This window comes from Thalassophryne amazonica, chromosome 12 (assembly GCF_902500255.1).
Source record: "Thalassophryne amazonica chromosome 12, fThaAma1.1, whole genome shotgun sequence".
Classification (NCBI taxonomy): domain Eukaryota; kingdom Metazoa; phylum Chordata; class Actinopteri; order Batrachoidiformes; family Batrachoididae; genus Thalassophryne; species Thalassophryne amazonica.
The window spans coordinates 32046070-32068758 of NC_047114.1; the positions used below are offsets into that span (position 1 = coordinate 32046070).

The following is a 22689-nucleotide window of genomic DNA, read 5'->3' on the forward strand; positions in this document are numbered from 1 at the left end:
GCCGTTACGCGCAGCAATTCTAAATATCCGTAAGGTCATCAGCTACATTATAGACCTGAGAACAGACTGGGACATGTTGGATGTGGGATCCTCTAAGGAATCTAATCTGTCTGTGGAACATTTATGCTTTTTTTTTTCTACCCTCCAATAATATAATAAAGTGCAGCTTCCGCATGCATGGCGTGTGTGTTGAGTCATGAAAGCATTAACCAATCATGAAGACTGATCGCTATATGGACCTACACGAACACGCACTGATATGCGCACACGCGCATAAGCACGATCTGTGAGTGACTGGTTGAGCGCAGATATTTGGGGCATTTTCCAATCCTTGTTGCTATGGCAATTTAGCACTAATGAAAGTGGAAAATGTGTGAGATTAGAGTGAAACAGATGTGTCAAAGTTAGCAGGAGGAAATCTCACTCTGTGGGATGAATATATGTATGCCTACAAAACATCAGCAGTCAGTAGGAACTCAGAGTTCACACCTTGGTCCGCATCCCTGCAGTTTATGTAAAACTCATCTAATGTTCAACACAAAGAAATGTATTTCATTATGGAGACCACAGCAGCTGTGAGAGTCTAATTTTGTCTGTTTTTCACCACCATTTGTGTAGAATATGTGTGTGCACGGGACACTACAGACAATAAAAGAGGCAACAAAGTAGTAATATGCTGTAGCTTCAAAACTATGTGTATTAAGAATTCCAAATTCTCTAGGTAGTGCAGCCATGTTATGGCTAGGGATTATGGTCAGGGTTAGGAGTTAGCAGTCAAGCCACTTATAAGGACAGGAGCAGGTTGCAGCGTATCATTCACGCATCAGAGAAGGTGATCGACTGCATTCTGCCATCCCTACAGGACCTGTACACCTCCAGGGCCCTGAGGTGAGCAAGGAAGATTGTGGCCGATCCCTCTCACCCAGGACACAAACTTTTTGTCACAGCTTCTTTTCATCTGCAGCTTGACTAATAAATAATGCCAGAGACCCCCATTACCCTGCCTCCCCCCACTTCCACAAAGTACAAGATTGGTCATCTGCAGTGTTGCCACAGTTACTTTGAAAAAGTAATCCAATTACTGATTACTCCTTGAAAAAGTAACTTAGTTACTTTATTGATTATTAAATTGTAAAAGTAACTAAGTTAGATTACTAGTTACTTTTTTAGTTACTTTTCCCAGCTGCTGACAACAACCCTGTGCCACCTCAACATGATAGTGATACCTGTTTTGCCAAAACTCACTTTATAAGATAAGATAAGATAAACTTTATTGATCTCACAGAGGAGAAATTCACATGTTATGTCAGCTCTTAAAAAACACACAAGATGGGTGCAAGTAGAGGAAAATGTTCATCAAACAGTGTGTGCAAGGATAAGCAATAATAATAATACTTTTAACAGTACAATAAAATACGAAAATGAGGTAGAAATAGAATATGTATATATATATACACACATATACATATGCATATATAAATATGTACGTACACACACACACTTTATATATATATATATATATATATATATATATATATATATATATATATATATATATATATATATATATAAAGTGATTGGGATTGAAAAAGAGATAGGAGCATCTTATTTATAATATGTGAAGTGGAGTTTAGATGTGATAAGGTGACATTAGTGCAGGGATTTGTAAATGAGTTGTTATTGCACATGATTTGTGGACATATTAATATTGCCCACGATTTGTGGACATATTATTGCATGCGGTTATTTCACAGTGTTATTGTACAGTCTGACAGCAGCAGGGGGGAACGACCTGCAGTAAGGTTCCTTCTTGCACTGAGGGTGCCTCAGTCTGTCACTGAATGAGCTGTTCAGCTCCACTACAGTCTGGTGCAGAGGGCGAGAGCAGTTGTCCATGATGGATTTGAACTTGGCTAACCGCCTCCTCTCAGCCACCTCCTCCAGAGAGTCCAGAGGACAGCCCAGGACTATTGTCACCCTTTCTTGACTTCAATGAAAATAAATGCTTGTTTTATAAAAAGTAAAATAAAGACTTCTTTCTTGACCTCATATTTAACTGTTGACAGCACTGTAACAGTAAAACTTACAATTTCTAACCTACATTGTTTATAAATGTAACTATTAAATTCTTTTTAACATTTTTCTAACATTTAAATTATCTCTAAACATTTTACTTATTGAAATTATTATTATTATAAGTAGTATTAGTAGTTGTAGTAAAAAAAACAGCTTCAAAACTGGACCTTTAATCTAGGGGTGTTGTTGGGGGGGCACATCCTTGGCCCACGCCCCCATTCCATCTGGATTCGCCCCTGCTTTGGCATTTGAGCACAAAGAATGGATAACATTTATTTATGCAGAAAACATGACCAGATTTACAGGTAAGAAAGTTTTATTGCGTTTTCAAATCATGTGGTCCCCAGAAAGCGAGTTTAGGTGCATTTGACTGGAAAATAGTGTTAGTTGTTGACACGTCAAGGAGGATCAGCTGTTTTTAGCGTGGCTCAGCTCAGAATTCTAAATAAAGGAGAAAAAAGCATAAAAATGTCTGTAAAGCTCAGTGCAGGTGTGCTGTTGTCACTGTGCTTGAGGACGAGTCGTAGCTGCTGCAGAAAACCGCGGATGAAAAGCTCACAGCTCGCATAAACTGGGCAGTTCAGTCGAACCCCGACCCCTTCCCACGGACCAAGTTTAATGCTGCTATCGGCCCACAATGCAAAAATAATAGTAACGCACAGTGACTTGGAGAAGTAACTTTAATCTGATTACTGATTTGGAAAGATTAATGCGTTAGATTACTTGTTACTAAAAAAGTGGTTAGATTAGAGTAACACGTTACTAAGTAACGCATTACCGGCATCCAGTGGTGGGCACACTTCCGATAATCCGATAACAGATAATTAATAGAGATAATGTTTTCATTATCGGATTTTCTTTTTAGATAAATTTAAAAACCATTATCGGACCAATTATCTTCTGATTAATTTTTGTCCAGTAACTTTTAGACCAATAAACAAAGCTGAACAGCAACAAGCATTTAAAATCAGTTCAGCACCTACCTGTTAAAAGTTTTGTAACAGATGGACAGTTATACCCTCTACTAACAGAAGAGAGCTGCTTCTATAAAAAGCGTCTCTAGCCTCTATAAACAAAGGAGAAATGGCCAAACAAAACAAAACAAAACAATAATTTCCTTTAACACCATAACGATATGCTGGCAATATCACCTAAGTCATCCAGAGGCATACATTTTTAACTTATGGTTCAAATTTTAACCAAACTAATTTTGGACAAGTTATTTAAAATTACTGTCATGTCTGAAGTTTTATAAAGTGAAAATATCAGATATATGTTTTAGTTTTAAAGTAATGTGCTAATTTTCAAGGTTTTGTGAGCACATGCTGTGCCCAGCATTACATTATGGATAGGATGATGTAATCTCAGTACATTCATGACAGGCCAATTGCATTTCAGACACTCTGTGGACAATGCCAGTGTCAATATGGGAGACAGGAGCTCTATCAAGTCGAGGGTGATGAGAGAAAACCCTCCAGTGCTAATCTTAGGTTGCCCATGCCACATGCAACAATGCCTCTGCTGGTGGTACCGTGTACATAGAGGTTGCTCAGTTAGTCTAGTCATAGCAATATAAAGATGATGTAGTAGTTCAAGCTCACGTAAGAAACAACAGTATGTCTCATACACTATTACATGAAAGAAAATGTTCATTTGGTGTTCCTTATGAACTCTATCCCATTTGCATAAGCATTCCTTCTTTAAAAAGAAAATAATCCTTCCAGTTCACAGGGTTCGACATTGAGGATCTCGCAGTAGATGTGGACTATTGGTTCAAGCCTAGCACCAAACGCAAGAGCATGTTGGATGGTAATTCATCCATTTCATTCCTCCAGATATAGTTTACATACAGATGTAGTAATATATTGTTTTTTCTCTTAAATCATTGCACTGTTTATTAGGGTGCCACTCAATATTATAGCCAAAAAAAATTTTCAATTTCTTCCAGGTCCGATCTCCTAATTTTTTTTCCTTTAATGAAGCATATTAACTGCTACAAGTTTCATTCACATATGTGGATATTTACTGGTAATTCATTGAACTGAGGTGTTTCCTATATGGCGTAATATAACTGGGTCTCAACTGACCAGTCTGGCTATGAAAGTGGACTAGATATAGAGTTCAAAACGTCAGCTGTCAATTCAGTTAAGGGTGACATCATTCGCTTCATTTGGCAACAACTAAGAGAGTTTCATCCCAGAGATGATTACCGTAGAGCTGGGTATTGATTCAAATTTCAAGAATCGATTAGATTATGATTCTTAAGATTCAGAATCGATTATTTTGATTAAATTCAATTCGATCTGATATTAATTTGGGTTAGTGTTATTAAAACTGTTTTTGAGCTATTACCTAATTGTCTAGTTATTCAACATAATACTAGTATTATATTGACATTTGACAGCAAATTATTAAAAGTATTGGCAAATTATTAAAAATAAAAGTATTGGCAGTTAATGATGGTTATAAGACTGATGGCACCTCCCAGAATGATAGAGTAGTATTTTTATTTTACAAACATACACAAGTTCTGACTTATGGTATGGAAATTGAAGACTTAACAGTATTCCCTGAAAACTTCCTTCTGTCTGATCATTTCTTAATAACATTTACATTTACTTTAATGGACTACCCAGCAGTGGGGAATAAGTTTCATTACAGTAGAAGTCTTTCGGAAAGCGCTGTAACTAGGTTTAAGGATATGATTCCTTCTTTGTTATGTTCTCCAATGCCATATACCAACACAGTGCAGAGTAGCTACCTAAACTCTGTGAGTGAGATAGATTATCTCGTCAATAGTTTTACATCCTCATTGAGCACAACTTTGGATGCTGTAGCTCCTCTGAAAAAGAGAGCCTTAAATCAGAAGTGCCTGACTCCGTGGTATTACTCACAAACTCACAGCTTAAAGCAGATAACCCGTAAGTTGGAGAGGAAATGGTGACTCACTAATTTAGAAGATCTTCACTTAGCCTGGAAAAAGAGTCTGTTGCTCTATAAAAAAGCCCTCCGTAAAGCTAGGACATCTTACTACTACTACTCATCACTAATTGAAGAAAATAAGAACAACCCCAGGTTTCTTTTCAGCACTGTAGCCAGGCTGACAAAGAGTCAGAGCTCTACTGAGCCGAGATTCCTTTAACTTTAACTAGTAATGACTTCATGACTTTCTTTGCTAATAAAATTTTAACTATTAGAGAAGAAATTACTCATAACCATCCCAAAGACATATCGTTATCTTTGGCTGCTTTCAGTAATGCTGGTACTTGGTTAGACTCTTTCTCTCCGATTGTTCTGTCTGAGTTATTTTCATTAGTTACTTCCTCCAAACCATCAACATGTCTATTAGACCCCATTCCTACAAGGCTGCTCAAGGAAGCCCTACCATTAATTAATGCTTCGATCTTAAATATGATCAATCTATCTTTATTAGTTGGCTATGTACCACAGGCTTTTAAGGTGGCAGTAATTAAACCATTACTTAAAAAGCCATCACTTGACCCAGCTATCTTAGCTAATTATAGGCCAATCTCCAACATTCCTTTTCTCTCAAAAATTCTTGAAAGGGTAGTTGTAAAACAGCTAACTGATCATCTGCAGAGGAATGGTCTATTTGAAGAGTTTCAGTCAGGTTTCAGAATTCATCATAGTACAGAAACAGCATTAGTGAAGGTTACAAATGATCTTCTTATGGCCTCAGACAGTGGACTCATCTCTGTGCTTGTCCTGTTAGACCTCAGTGCTGCTTTTGATACTGTTAACCATAAAATTTTATTACAGAGATTAGAGCATGCCATAGGTATTAAAGGCACTGCGCTGCAGTGGTTTGAATCATATTTATCTAATAGATTACAATTTGTTCATGTAAATGGGGAGTCTTCTCACAGACTAAGGTTAATTATGGAGTTCCACAAGGTTCTGTGCTAGGACCAATTTTATTCACTTTATACATGCTTCCCTCAGGCAGTATTATTAGAAAGCATTGCTTAAATTTTCATTGTTACGCAGATGATACCCAGCTTTATCTATCCATGAAACCAGAGGACACACACCAATTAGTTAAACTGCAGGAATGTCTTACAGACATAAAGACATGGATGACCTCTAATTTCCTGCTTTTAAATTCAGCTAAAACTGAAGTTATTATACTTGGCCCCACAAATCTTAGAAACATGGTGTCTAACCAGATCCTTACTCTGGATGGCATTACCCTCTAATAATACTGTGAGAAATCTTGGAGTCATTTTTGATTAGGATATGTCCTTCAATGCGCATATTAAGCAAATATGTAGGACTGCTTTTTTGCATTTGCGCAATATCTCTAAAATTAGAAAGGTCTTGTCTCAGAGTGATGCTGAAAAACTAATTCATGCATTTATTTCCTCTAGGCTGGACTATTGTAATTCATTATTATCAGGTTGTCCTAAAAGTTCCCTGAAAAGCCTTCAGTTAATTCAAAATGCTGCAGCTAGAGTACTGACAGGGACTAGAAGGAGAGAGCATATTTCACCCATATTGGCCTCTCTTCATTGGCTTCCTGTTAATTCTAGAATAGAATTTAAAATTCTTCTTCTTACTCATAAGTGTTGTGTGTTGGGGGGTGTGGCTGGAGGTTTTGGTGTTGTTTTCTTTTCTTTGCTCCTCAGGTGGCATGGAAGCTGATTTGTCTGTGGAAAAAAGGTGCTGGCTGAAGAATCCTCACCCTCGTCAATATCATGTGAGGCACCTGGGACTGGTGCTCACGTGCAGCCCTAAAGACTTTCAGCTGTAGCGGATAATTGGATGGCGTTCTGCTTTTAAGGCATGTGTGAACCAAGCAGAACTGCCGGGAACTCGACCTTGTGATGTTTGTTTGTGAGACGCTGAGGACCGCACCTGGGTTTGACACATTAAGCCTGTGAAGCAAGGAAGGGTGAGGACACATGCTGTCAGCACACAGTAAAGGTAATTAACTGTTGGACTAATTGTAGATAGTAACTTTATGTTTTGCTACATAGTATACGTGAAATTGTGATGGGAATGGTGTGGCTTGCTTCTCACTGCTGTGGCGTGCAGGATAAGTGATCCTCCACTTATTGTGAGAAGCTGCTCATGTGCATAAAGATAAAAAGTACAGACCTTGATGTGTTGCTGATAGCATGTGTTTTGTGAAAGAAATTGCTATAACTGCTAACGTACCTCACATCTTCTGTGCTTCAACAGAGAGTCAGTTTGTCGTGTCCACCTGGGGGGTGTCTGTCTGATGGTAGTGAGTCCAGGAGCACCGGACTTCTCTCCCCATGAACACTGGAGAGCGTGCCAGCAGTCACTCCTCTTGAAGGACATTGGGTTGGGGTTTTTTGTATAATTTATTTAGGCACAGGTGAAAAATAAATTGTTTTTTGTTGATGGAACCGCTTTCTGGTTATTTTTATTGCTGGGTCCTGTCTGACGCAGGTTCGCTCCTCAATCTGCGTCGACACATAACACATAAGGTTTTGAATAATCAGGTCCCATCTTATCTTAGGGACCTCATAGTACCATATCACCCCAATAGAGTGCTTCGCTCTCAGACTGCAGGCTTACTTGTAGTTCCTAGGGTTTTTAAGAGTAGAATTAAAATGAGAATCGATTTAAAATCAGCGAATCGATCTTTTCAACCTAGCACTAGATTACCGTGAGCTCCTGCACTTGTCACTGTTGTTTCTAGACTGCAATGGTGATGTACACATTGAGACTCCTGGGGCATTCCATCGAGTTAGATGATGGCAAAGCTCATATGCAGTCTAGTGGTGGGCACAGTTCCGATAATCTGAAAACAGATAATTATTGAAGATAATGTTTTCATTATCGCATTATCTTTTTAGATAACATTAAAAAACATTATTGAACTAATTATCTTCCAATAAATTTTCATCCGATAATTTCTAAATAAACGGCTACAAACATTTTAAAAATTAGTTAAGCAATTAACTATTAAAGGTTTCATAGCAGATGTATAGTTCTACCCTCTGCAAACAGAAGAGAGCTGATTCTAGAAGAAACTGCTTTATTCTCTACAGGCAAAGCATAAGTGGTCACAAAAAAAAAAATAAAAATAAAATATTTTAATACCATACTGATACACTGGCAATATCACCCAAATCATCCAGAGGCATACATTTTTAACTTATGGTTCAACTTTTAACCAAATTAATTTCGGACAAGTTATTTAAAATTACTGTCATGTCTGAAGTTTTATAAAGTGAAAATATCAGATATACTCGTATGCTTTAGTTTTAAAGTAATGCGCTAATTTTTAAGGTTTTAGTGAGCACATGGTGTGCCCAGCAGTGCATTATGGGTAGGATAGGGTAATCTCAGTACGTTCACGACAGGACAAATGCATTTCAGACACTCTGTTCAGGCTCCACAGACAACAGCATTAAACTCTAGTGCCTAAAACTCTCATGAATATATCCTCTGGGTTTATAGACGTTGTTATTGTGTTTGCGTTTGTTTAATTCCACGCATCTTAAATGTAGCAGACACGGATTATCTGGAATTTTGTTTTGGCAAGTTTACACAGTCTCTACTGCCATCTACTGGCCAGTAGTGTTCATGGCAGTATATCCTGAAGCTGGGCAGACACTGTATGATATTTTTAATCACTGTACTCGGTTTCAGTTCAAACTGTACCACAGAACCGCACGGTGTAAAAGTTCAGAGAGCATGATTTATGTTCTCACACACATTGTACGTTCAAAAACCACACGTCAGACTTGTGTTTCCAGAAGCAAAACGTAAGCTTTTTTCAAACTTAATTTACAAAAACTCTCGATGGGAGACATCAAAGTTTAAAAACAAAATAAAACAACAACAAAAAAACATTACAAGACAGGTCTGCGGTGTTTGCACAGGCACAGTGCGAACGGTTGGACGCTTGTAGCTCTTCAGCAGCGGGATACCCTCACAACGGCCGACCAGAATAATATCAAACAGGTTTGATTTTCATTTGAACATACGATCGGCAATCAGGAGGTGGCCGTGAGATGTTAAACGCAGCTTGTTACTCCATGTACACTACACGATGCAGGACGCGCAATTAACCTGAAACTCGGTGCGACCCAAAAAATTCTCGCATGAATGAAAAATCATCTGAAAAAGGGCCAAAACTCACACAGTGTAAACCCAGCTTACTGAACGTCTGGCACCAGTAGATCATGACAGTGTTCTATTATTTATTTTTGACACAGGTTATATCAGACGGTTATCTAATTACAACTTGGCTTTTTTTTTGTTTTTTGAAAATGCCTTTTTTTTTACAAATAAAAAAATGGAATGTTTTACAAAAGCACATTTATCTGTAAACACCAACACACGACACACCTCACATTAAAGTGTTGGTTTACATAATGTATGAGTCAAACCAATCAGTGTTAGCGGAGGCACATTTTGCCCAGAATCCTTTGTGATTTGTCTGTGTTTGTTACAAAACTTCAGAATTAGTGCATTATTCAACAATAAAAGATATATGTTATATTTTAACTTTGTACAAATGACAGTTATTCAATCAGTACTCATTTTATTTATAAACCAAACCATAACTCAGCATTGCTTTATTTTCCAAGACCTCCTCCGCCTCACGGCATCATTGTGATTGAGTAGAGAGGTGAGCTTCATAGCGCTCCTTAGCTTGTGTCTGTGCTGGAAGCCATGTAGTAAACAGGAGCTTCCAACAGGGGGCAGGATGCTCAAAGACAGAAGTGCTGACTTCTTGTTTGGTCTGCTGTTTCTTTTAATGCTTCCAAAAGCGATCGTGGTGTTAAAACTCAAAATCAGCTTGTTAGTAGTTGCAAGTGTACCAGAGACAATACTGGAATTTATCGGTTATCTGTAACTTCTGATATATTTTTGGGTGGTTTATCTTTATCAAAGATAACTTTTAAGTTATCTGATGATTTGTTATCGAAGTTAATTTTTTGGTTATCTGTGCCCACCACTGATGCAGTCTAAAGATTCAGCTTGGGACTCCAGCAAGGACGGTCGCATTCCTCCCCTCTCCTCTCCTCCATTTCTCTTCTCTGTCTCTGCTCTGACCTTCAAAGTCCCAGCTTCACCAGACTATGAATTCTTCAAATTAAGATTTGGATTAACCATGTAATTGATCAGCTGGTCTCTCAATGCTATTGTGTGAATTGTTTCAGGACCCAATGACGGAGATCCAGGTCCTGTTCTACCACTCCACACTGATAACATTCCCACATTTCAACCTGCTTGTACAGCTGCAAGACCCTTGTGTTTGTCTACTTCATGAAAAAGTACATAGCACTTGTTGCATTTATTTTGTTGTTATGTCTGCCAAGGACGTAATAAAATCATTGGCATTTATTTATTTATTCATCTGTCTGTGTGTTAGCAAGATTATGTCAAAACTACTGCACAGATTTTCACTAAATCTGAACCACAGATACATATTAGGCCATGGAAGACTCCATTCAATTTTGGAGATGATCCGGATTATGGATCAAAATTTCTCTTTATATAGTCTTTCTACCACAGAATCTCATCTCTGCTGTTTGCGGACGATGTGGTTCTGTTGGCTTCGTCAAATTAGGACCTTCAGCGTGCACTGGGGCAGTTTGCAGCCGAGTGTGAAGCACCTGGGATGAAAATCAGCACCTCCAAATCCGAGGCCACGGTTCTCGACCAGCAAAAGGTTCCTTGCCCTCTTCAGGTCGGTGGAGTGTCCTTGCCTCAAGTGGAGGAGTTTAAGTATCTTGGGGTCTTGTTCACGAGCGAGGGACGGATGGAGCGTGAGATCAACAGATGGATCAGTGCAGTGCCCGCAAAGATGCGGTCGCTGTATTGGACCATCGTGGTGAAGAGAGAGCTGAGTAGGGGGGCAAAGCTCTCGATTTACCGATCGATTGGTCATGAGATTTGGCTCATGACCGAAAGAACAAGATCGCGAGTACAAGCGGCCGAGATGAGTTTCCTCCACAGGGTGGCTGGGCACTCCGTTAGAGATAGGGTGAGGAGTTCGGTCACTCGGGAGGAGCTTGGAGTCGAGCCGCTGCTCCTCCACATCGAAAGGAGCCAGCTGAGGTGGCTTGGGCATGTTGTCCAGAGCTGGGGGAGATGTGTGTGGATCGAGAGGATGTGTCGGCTTTGCTTGAGCTGCTGCCCCCGCAACTCGACTCTGGATAAAGCGGAAGAAAATGGATAGATGGATGGATGGATAGTCTTTGAAGGATAACTTCAAAACTACTTCACGGATTCTCACCAAATTTGCACCACTGATAGATATTAGGGCATAGAAGACTCCACTACATTTTGGAGGTGATCTGGATCTGGATTGGCAGAAATATCTGATTGCTCTTGTTTGCTGTTGCGTTTAAATTGTTGTTGCATTCTCAAATATATTCAAAGTTAGTGTCTACTATTCTATTCAATTCGCTATTTTAGAATTACTTTAGCCCTGTGCCTTAAGTTATTGTGAAAATAGGGATAATTTTCAAGGGGGTATATGTTTTAAGGAAATGTGTGAGAGGCCATATTTTTGAGAACCTTATATTTTGACTTTTGTGCACAGTGGTCCCTCGTTTATTGCAGGAGTTACATTCTAAAAATAACCCGCAATAGGTGAAATCCGCGAAGTAGTCAGTGTTATTTTTTTTTACAATTATTATAGATGTTTTAAGGCTGTAAAACCCCTCACTCCACACTTTATACACTTTTCTCAAACAGGCATTAACATTTTCTCACTTTTCTCTCCTGTGTAAACGCTCTCTTTTTTCTTCTGGGTGAGAAGATTATAAAGACACACGCAGAACACAATGCGCGTGCTCTCCCTTCACTCACTGCCTCCGGGGGTACGGATGCAGGACCCGCAAAGAATCCACATGGCCACGGAGCTCTGCGGCTGCGGTTACCGAGACCGTGCAGGGGGCACTGCGGATTTTTCCGCAAGAAGTCTATCCTTGCGGGCTGGTGGAGCGCTCCGCATCAAAACAGCGAGCGTAGTCTCTGGACTTGTTGCCAGACTTGTCCGCAGCTCTGCACAGCAGACAGGGGGGCTGTGTGAGTGGCCCGCTGCCGAGCCAGCAGACTCAGTAAGCGCATCGGAGGCAGTTGAGCAATCGCGGTGATGCCGACTGGTGCCACGACTGGCCCGCCTGATAAGGACGCAGAACACAATGTGCTGTTAAAAAAAAAAAAAGAAGCATGCAAAATTGCACTCAAAAATCTGCGAAACTGCGAAGCCACGAAAGGTGAACCGCATTATAGCGAGGGACCACTGTATTCAAGATCAGGTTTTTCATCAAGAAATGCATGTTCAAGTTCTTGAAGATGCAAGCTTTTAGAGGGGTGAATGTGGACACAGTGGACCTCACGGAAGAGAACAGCCAATTGCCAAGTGAATATTAGGAGTAACAAAAACAAAGGTTTTATATCATGTTTGCATTATATGTGGGTATCCTGTTACTCTAAGCACTAAATTATCCATACATTCCTTTGTAGATTCTCAGCTTGGTGTTGGCTTTACAACAAGGACAATGTTAAACTGCCTTGTAGAGGCAGGGGATGTCTCCATGGACACAGAAGAAAATTTCCATGTTGCAATCAACAACTTTTTTGTTAAAGCAGTGCAGTACGCCACAGCGAAGCTCCCACTGCATGACCCTGTGTTGGAACATTCAAGGTCCGTCGACTTCAGACAAAAAATGGTACTACCTTCCATGATATGCTCTACTTTGTCTCAAAGGTATGGATGCTACCATCTGGGCTGTAGAGGGATAGTGGTTCATTCTGTTTCTGCCACAAAGAGTTTTTCTCAAACCAATGTATCTCTGTTTAGATTCAACCATCTCCTGCCCTACAACAAAGCAAGGGAGCAGGACCTTCTGACTGGTAGGTTCCTAGAGTTTCAGATGATGGAGGACGAGGATATCCCTTCATTCATCTGGGGGGAAGCAATCATCCGGACAAATGAGGATGGAGGGCACCACGGGATGTACTGTCTAAGAGCATACCTAGGAGGTCTAAAGTATTGGGCAAGTACCTGCTGGGGTTAGCATGCGGCTTACAGGACGGGCTGAAATCACCACTCCACCTCGATCCAGCTCAGCCTGGAGCTCTTTTGACGTCTTGTGGTTTTATTTCCCCCTCTCCCAAAATCCAAACTGAGCTTCACGCAAGTCTCTTGGTGAGTTTCAACTCAGCTTTGATAAAGTTGAATGAATGAATGAATGAAAACTGTTTATTTCGAACATTTGATACAACAATTACAAGATAGATCAGTGAAGACAACAACAAAAAAGTTCCTACTGTGTACCCAACATGTCCAAAAAGGGGTAGGGTGAAGCACACAACCTTCTTCCCCACAACCAGTGATACCCTTTGCCACATATACACATAGATCCCTACACACCTACGAGGGCTGTCCGTAAAGTATAGGTCCTTTTTATTTTTTTCAAAAACTATATGGATTTCATTCATATGTTTTTACGTCAGACATGCTTGAACCCTTGTGCGCATGCGTGAGTTTTTCCATGCCTGTCGGTGACGTCATTCGCCTGTGAGCACTCCTTGTGGGAGGAGTCGTCCAGCCCCTCATCGGAATTCCTTTGTCTGAGAAGTTGCTGAGAGACTGGCGCTTTGTTTGATCAAAATTTTTTCTAAACCTGTGAGACACATCGAAGTGGACATGGTTCGAAAAATTAAGCTGGTTTTCAGTGAAAATTTTAACAGCTGATGAGAGATTTTGAGGTGATTCTGTCGCTTTAAGGACTTTTCACAGTGCGAGACGTCGTGCAGCGCTCTCAGGCAGCGTCATCAGCCTGTTTCAAGCTTAAAACCTCCACATTTCAGGCTCTGTTGATCCAGGACGTCGTGAGAGAACAGAGACGTTTCAGAAGAAGTCGGTTTCAGCATTTTATCCGGATATTCCACTGTTAAAGGAGATTTTTTTAATGAAAGACGTGCGGACGGGTCCGCGCGTCGGGATGCAGCCGACGCGGCGCGGCGGCACAGGAAAAACACCTCCGTGTTGATAACCATTTGTTAAAATCCAGTTGGCTTTTGATGGCTTTCAGTGGAGTGAGTATATGAGAAATTGTTTATCAGCTGGAGATGTTCCAACTTGTCCTCAAGGCTTCCAACAAAGGTGTTTTTCCTGTGACGGAGCGTCGCTGCGGCTGCGAGCCGACGCTGCAATCAAACATATTTTTGTACCGCTGTTTGAACTGGTTCATGCTTGGACATTGCTTGAGCCCCACTCCCAATCTGTTCCACATCCTCACCCCACAGACAGAAATACAGAAACCTTTTAATGTTGTTCATGCCCACTGATGCTTTAAATTAAATTTCCCCCTCAGACTTAAAGTTAAAACAATAAACCACCCAAAAATGTATCGGAAGTTATAACCAATAAATTCCAGTATTGTCTCCAGTACATGCTTCTGAAAGCATCAAAGGTGACCACAAACCCAAACGAGTCAGCACTCTGTCTTTGAGTGTCTTGCCCCCTGCTGGAAACTCCAATTTACTACATGGCTCCCAACAAAAGCGCAACTGAGAGAAGCCCTAAAGCTCAACACTCTCTACCCAATCACAGTGCTGTCGTCAGGCTGAGGTCTTGGAAAATAAAGCAGTGCTGAGTTATGGTTTGGTGTATAAAAAAATGAATACTGATAGTATAACTCCATTAATGTCAATTCTGTCATTTGTGCAAAGTTAAGATATAACATATATCTTTTAATGTTGAATAATGCACTAATTCTTAAGTTTTGTAACAAACACAGACACATGGCATTCTGGGTAAAATGTGACTCCGCTCACTGATTGGCAAACCAATCAACCAACATGTAAACCAACATGTTAAAGTGAGGTGTGTCATGTGTTGGTGTTTACAGATAAATGTGCTTTTTGTAAAATATTCCATTTTTCATTTGTAAGAAAAGGCATTTTCAAAAAAAAAAAAAAAAAAAAAAAAAAAGCCAAGTTGTAATTAGATAACCATCTGATATAACCGGTGTCAAAACAAATAGAACACTGTCATGATCTACTGGTGCCAGTGTGAGTTTTGGCCCTTTTTCAGTTGATTTTTCATTGGTGCAAGAATTTTTTGGATCGCACAGAGTTTCAGGCTAATCGCGCGTCCTGCATCATTTAGTATACATGGAGTAACACTTCTGTTTACGTTTTGCTTCTGGAAACACGAGTCCAACATGTGGTTTTTGAACGTACAATGTGTGTCAGAACATAAATCGTGCGCTTTGAACTTTTACACCGTGTGGTTCTGTGGTACAGCTGAGCTGGAACCGAGTACAGTGATTGAAAATATCAGCCCAGCTTCAGTTTGAATACTGCCATGAACACTACTGGCCAGGAGATGGCAGTAGAGACTTACCAAAACAAGATTCTAGATAATCTGTGTCTGCTGCTACTCTGCTACGTTTAAGATAGAGCGATAGAGAGAGCGAGCATATTTCACCCATATTGGCCTCTCTTCAATGGCTTCCTGTTAATTCTAGAATAGAATTTAAAATTCTTCTTCTTACTTATAAGGTTTTGAATAATCAGGTCCCATCTTATCTTAGGGACCTCATAGTACCATATCACCCCAATAGAGCGCTTCGCTCTCAGACTGCAGGCTTACTTGTAGTTCCTAGAGTTTTTAAGAGTAGAATGGGAGGCAGAGCCTTCAGCTTTCAGGCTCCTCTCCTGTGGAACCAGCTCCCAATTCGGATCAGGGAGACAGACACCCTCTCTGTTTTAAGATTAGGCTTAAAACTTTCCTTTTTGCTAAAGCTTATAGTTAGGGCTGGATCAGGTGACCCTGAACCATCCCTTAGTTATGCTGCTATAGACAGACTGCTGGGGGTTCCCATGATGCACTGAGTGTTTCTTTCTCTTTTTGCTCTGTATGCACCACTCTGCATTTAATCATTAGTGATTGATCTCTGCTCTCTTCCAAAGCATGTCTTTTTCCTGATTCTCTCCCCTCAACCCCAACCAGTCCCAGCAGAAGACTGCCCCTCCCTGAGCCTGGTTCTGCTGGAGGTTTCTTCCTGTTAAAAGAGAGTTTTTCCTTCCCACTGTCGCCAAGTGCTTGCTCACAGGGGGTCGTTTTGACCGTTGGGGTTTTTCTGCAATTATTGTATGGCTTTTGCCTTACAATATAAAGCACCTTTGGGCAACTGTTTGTTGTGATTTGGCGCTATATAAATAAAATTGATTTGAAGATGCATGGAATTTAATAAACGCAAACACAATAATGTCTAAAAACCAGAGAATATATTCACAAGAGTTTTAGGCACTAGAGTTTAATGCTGTTATCCGTGGAGCCTGATCAGAGTGTCTCAAATGCATTTTTCATGTCGTGAACACACTGAGATTATCCTATACCCATAATGCACCTGGACACAGCATGTGCACACTAAAACCTTAAAATTAGCGCATTACTTTAAAACTAAAACATTTATCTGATATTTTCACTTTATAAAACTTCACGTGATGTCAATTTAAATAACTTGTCCGAAATTAGTTTGGTTAAAATTTGAACCATAAGTTAAAAATGTATGCCTCTGGATGACTTGGGTGATATTGCCGTCATATTAGTATGGGTTAAATGATTTTTTTTTTTTTTTTGTGACCAGTTTTCCATTGTTTGCAGAGAATAGAGTGGTTTCTTCTAGAAGCAGTTCTCCTCTGTTTGCAAAGAGCAGAACTGCACTTCTGCTACAAAACCTTTAATAGGTAGGTGCTCAACTGATTTTAAATGTTTGTAGCTGTTCAGCTTTGTTTACCATGTTAACGGTCTAAAAATTTTCGGACAAAAATTTATTGGAAGATAAGTAGTCCGATAATGGTTTTCAAAGTTATCTGAAAAGATAATCCGATAATGAAAACATTATCTTTGATAATTATTGGTTATCGCAACTGTGCCCACCACTTGATTTCAGGTTCCTGGCTGATTGCCTAGTAGACTTTAGATTAATTAATTTAGGTCATGTGAACCAGGACAGTAAAGGTGTCTTATTTTGTGTTTTTTTTTTTTTTTTTAGGGAAGTAACTCGCAGGGGTGGTGTCCAAGTGGTTAGTGCACTTGGTTTTAGTGTGGCAGGTTCCCAGTTCAAATCCCACCCCTGCCACATTTCTCCATGTAGTAATGTGGAGTTGTGTCAGGAAGGGCATCCAGCACAAGTAAAACTTGTGCCAATTCAAGATGCAGATCCACTTCGGATTTCCTGTGGTGACCCCAAGTACAATCAAGGGAGTAGCTGAAGGGACTTACTTACTTTAGGGAAATAACTCAAATTGATCAGTGTGCCACTAACTATGCATTTGTAATTTAACAACTTTATTTTTCTTGTTCAAGTCAACCATTGACTGCATACTTGCATTGCAAGTACTCACTGAATGCAAGCGTGGATATCAGCAGCACTTCTTTACAGCCTTCGTTGATTTTTCCCCAAAGTGATTGGCTTGATTGACTGTGCTGTTCTCTGGGACATCCTGAGAATATGGAGGTTCTCCAACAGGATGCTGGACATCATAACCACACAAACACAACACACAAGTAGTGTGGGTGTAGTGGGAGTGGGGTGAGAATCTCCGGGGTTCGTCAAGGATATTTTGGATCCTATGCTGCTCTGTACTTACATAAACTGGGTGATATGGAGGTTTGTTAAAGCCAGTGGCTTAGATTCTTTTGTTGGTGAAGAAAGGGAGATGACAGCATTGTGGACAATGCTGTCATCTCAGTACTTGAGCAGCTGAGAGAGGAATCAGAGCATTTGTTCTGTGTCAAGACAAAGATCCAGGCTTTCACTCACTTCCTGGATCCAGCCATCAGATGCGTAGCTGTATGTGGTGTTATTGCTGAACTTGTGTAGATGTTTACTTATCCTGACAGTGACATTCATGTCTCCGGGTCCTCTGTCGTTAAGGTTGAAAGATGCCTGACTTGACGTTATGGAGTCACAAGGATGCTGGACAGAGGTCTTAGCAAAGCCAATAGCTATGCAACAGACTATGATGTGAGTCTTTAGGGTTCTGGTGTTTCCTGTCATACTATATGGTAGTGAGACATGGATGCTAACAGTGACCTAAGGTGACATCTGGAGGTCTTTTGTACAATGTCTTTGTTGGATCCTTGGGTACTGCTGGAATGGTTGTGTCAAACAGTTGTAGAGACTCAGATGAAGAGTATCACTTGTGTAGCGAGGGACCATCAGCTTCAATATTTTGGCCATGTGGAACGTTTCTGTCAACATACTCCAGCATGCAGGTGCCTCAGTGTTGAGAACCCCAGCAAATGGAAAAGACAGAGACGACACTCATGTTTCACCTGGCTGCAGTAGACATGGTTGCTTTAATCAAATCAGGGTGGACTTGTTGGCCATTTCTGTGACTGCCACCCACAACATGAGGTGTTCCTGTGGTGTGGTGACATGCAGCATTTAAAATCAGGTGTCAATAACTTTGACCAGGACTGCATATGCTTGCCATCATGTACACCAGTCAAGTTAAGAGGCATTAAGGAAAGAGGAAGGCGCTGTGGACGCTGGGATACAGGCTGAGACAGTGACGGAGAAAAGAAATGAGAAAAGCTTAACTTACAACCCCCCTTTGACACTTCACAGAACAATCCCAGTGTGTCACTGAGCGAGAAGAGTTATATAATGACCCATGATGCAGGGTTCAGCCTGTATAGGGGGAGGGAGACTGGAGTTGTCCACTTCCTGCTGTCAGAGTTGATTTGGTGCAAGTCAGAGTCCACCAAGACTCATACCGGACACAAATACACCACTTCAGAGCCTGGTGCACTGATTCGTAGGTAGTCAGTCACATTTCTCCTTGAAGGCAAGCCAACCCACCAGCAGAAAAAGAAGAAGAAAAAATATGGAAGATGGAAGCTGAGGCTGACAGCTACACCAAAGTGTGCGTGAGGTGGTGCAGAAATGCAATGCCTGTGCACTGCGCGCTCACTCCAGCCACGGCATCTTCCTCTGAGTGAACAAGCACACAATCGTCCCATTGTTTCGGAAAAGCCCCTTTTCTGTGCACTCAATTAAAGCCCTCTTCACCACAGCAGCACCACGAGCAGGAATACACACCCCATTTGTTCTCAGTCACTCCATCCGCAAGCTACCATAGCAACCCTCACAGTGAGGTTGGTCACATCAATGGGACGCGATCCCTACGCTCATCTCACAGCCTCATTCTGATAAGTCGACGACAGCCTTTTCCCACAATCCTCTGGGCGGTAAAACCTTTGAGGCAGCACGTGTGCTTGACCCTCTGTGTGAATGACGCACACAACTGCTGAGATTTATTATTTTAATGTTAGCCCTTTGATGACACACAAAATCCCAGATATTTTCATACAATTATACAAAATGTTTCCAGTCACAAAAAAAAATTAACTTTGGATAATTTCCCAGCAGTTTGGGAGGATGACATTTGCCATTACAGAAGTGCGATGAAACATACATATTCTGACCTGAAACATTCTTTCAGTCTGAGTCCACTGGAACAACCTGCATGTATTCTTATATCAAAATAATTTAAACATAATTTTTTTTATTTCATTACATTACTCATTAATTTTAAACTTAAACTAAAAATAAAAACATTGTAACACTCTAAATTGATTTAACTGAACTATGGACATTCAATAACTCAGAAATGATTTCATACGGAGGCGTTTTGCAGTCACTGGATAACAAAAAAAATTAGACACCCGATCTCATAATTACACGATCAAGATCTCATAATTATGAGATCGGGTGTCTCATAAAAAAAAATTATAAAATGATCTAATAATTATAAAATCATAGTTATAAAATTATAATTACAGATAGACACCTGATCTCGTAATTACGAGATCTTGATCTCATAGTTATAGATCAGGTGCCTAATTTATATATATATATATATATATATATATGTGTCTTCCGTACTTCCAATCCCTCAGTAAAGAAGCAGGTTAAGGTTAGCTGATGATCGCACACTGTGTGATCACAGTGCAGTGTCAGTAGTTACAGATCAGCCAATTTTTGATTATGACATGAGAATTCTCCTGCTTGTCTTTACTGAAGGACTGGAAATACAGAAGCCCATTGTACGGAAACTATTAAAAAAGAAAAAAAATAGACACCTGATCTCATGATTACAGAATCAAGATCAGGCAATTATGAGCTTTTTTTTTTTCGTAAATATGAGATCTTTTCTCGTAATTACGAGATCAGGGGTCTATTTTTTTTTTTAATCCAGTGAATGCAATATGCTTCGGTAATTTCATATAAAAAAAAAGGCTGTAAAAGTGATGAAATTTGCTCAGAGGACCAGTTCTTATCCTCCATTATTTAGTGTTTTACATTTTTAATTGCCTGAGATCATGTTGTAGAAATTTATTTTCACTAAGGAGCATCATTGTTGAAAAGTTCGGTATCAAGTAAAAATGTTTGAATTAATTCGATTAAATATAAAATTTACACATGGATGCCAGATTTACATCCATCCATTTTCTATACCCGATTACTCCATTTAAGGGTCACAGGAGGGCTGGAGCCTATCATAGCAGTCATACGAGGTCTGTCAATAAAGTATAGGTCCTTTTTATTTTTTTCAAAAACTATATGGATTTCATTCATGTTTTTACGTTAGACATGCTTGAACCCTCGTGCACATGCATGAGTTTTTCCATGCCTGACGGTGACGTCATTCACCTGTGAGCACGCCTTGGGAAGGAGTGGTCCCGCCCCCTCGTCGGATTTTTATTGTCTGGAAATGGCGGAATGAAAAGGACTTTTTTTCTATCAGAATTTTTTCAGATGCTGTTACAGACTGGCACCTGGAAACCATTCGAAAAATTTATCTGGCTTACGGTAAAAATTTTACGGGCTTCACAGAGAATAAGGTCTGTTAGTACAGCTTTAAGGATGCTCGGCGCGCCAAGCTCCGAGCTGCGACGACGCGGCACAAGCCACCGGACCATTTCTAAACAGATGGCTCTGTGGATACGAGACCGTCGTGTGCTCTTTCTCTGGTTATCACAAGAGCTGGACATCAGCCATTTTCCGGCAGATTTCACTTTTAACAAGAGATTTTGTCATGGAAAGCCACACGGAGGCTTCGCGCGTCACGACCGATTCGCTTTGGAAGTGAGACAAAGGAACACCACCGTTTCGGCGTGTCAGAGGACAAGTTTGGACATGTCTATCTCGGCTTTCAATGCTTACCAGTCCAGTAAGTATCAGTGAAATTGTGGAGAGCTGGACATGTCCAAACTTGTCCTCTGACACGCCGAAACAGAGGTGTTCCTTTGTCTCGCTTCCAAACCGAATCGGTCGTGACGCGCGAAGCCTCCGCGCGGCTTTCCATGGCAAAATCTCTTGTTAAAAGTGAAATCTGCCGGAAAATGGCTGATGTCCAGCTCTTGTGATAACCAGAGAAAGAGCACACGACGGTCTCGTATCCACAGAGCCATCCGTTTAGAAATGGTCCGGTGGCTTGTGCTGTGTCGTCGCAGCTCGGAGCGTGGCGCACCGAGCATCCGTAAAGGGGTCCTTAAAGCTGTAGTAACAGACCTTATTCTCTGTGAAGCCCGTAAAATTTTCACCGAAAGCCAGATACATTTTTCGAATGGGTTCCAGGTGCCAGTCTCTAACAGCTTCTGAAAAAATTCTGATGGAAAAAAAGTCCTTTTCATTCCGCCATTTCCAGACAATAAAAATCCGACGAGGGGGCGGGACCACTCCTTCCCAAGGCGTGCTCACAGGCGAATGACATCACCGACAGGCGTGGAAAAACTCACGCATGCGCACGAGGGTTCAAGCATGTCTGACGTAAAAACATATGAATGAAATCCATATCGTTTTTGAAAAAATAAAAAGGACCGTTACTTTGACAGACCTCGTAGGGTGTTAAGCGGGGTCCACCCTGGACAGACACCAGTCTGTCGCAGAGCAATGGTGATATTTATAGACAAAAACACATCCACACAAACACCTACGGTTAATTTAAAGTTTCCAGTTCACTTAACCTGGGTGTCTCTGGATGTGGGAGGAAGTCGGAGCACCCTGAAGGAACCCACACAAACGTGGAGAACATGCAAACTCCACAAAGAAAGGACCAGGCAGGAAATGATCCCACCACCATCTTGCTGTGAGGCAACAGTACTAAACACTAAGCCACATACAACTTCAATTTCTGTATTATGCATGAAAACACTTTATATGCAAATATTGTCGAAAAAAATTAAAACACGTCTGGCAATCCCAACACAAATGAGATTCTTAAGTGTGATTATGTATCATAGTCACACAAACCTTTTTTTAAAAGGACAAAATTGTAATTTCAGCTTTCATGGAAGTTTAGGCAAGTATATATATATATATATATATAAAATTTACTTTGACATCTATGTCACTGCAGATAGCATGAAGCAAAGATATTTCATGTTTTTGTGTGGTCAACTTTATTTCATGTTAATATCTAGACATCATTCCTCTTGCCTGCAACACATAAAAAAAGGTGGGGCAGGGGAAAGTTATTCTAAACATATGTATTAAATCATCACTTGTACGTACAGTCAGAGTTCTTGAAGCCACCTCCAGATTCTGTCATGTGAAGTGCATGACA

The 22689-nt window shown here is 40.5% G+C and overlaps 1 long non-coding RNA gene across 1 annotated transcript; it reads left to right on the plus strand.

Annotated features, from left to right (window-relative positions):
• The first annotated feature begins 5922 nt into the window (after window positions 1-5922).
• Window positions 5923-22428, plus strand: LOC117522550. Its single transcript, XR_004564240.1, has 3 exons — window positions 5923-5934; window positions 21150-21156; window positions 22340-22428. It is a non-coding gene; the product is annotated as an uncharacterized LOC117522550 (long non-coding RNA).
• The last annotated feature ends 261 nt before the right edge of the window (window positions 22429-22689 follow it).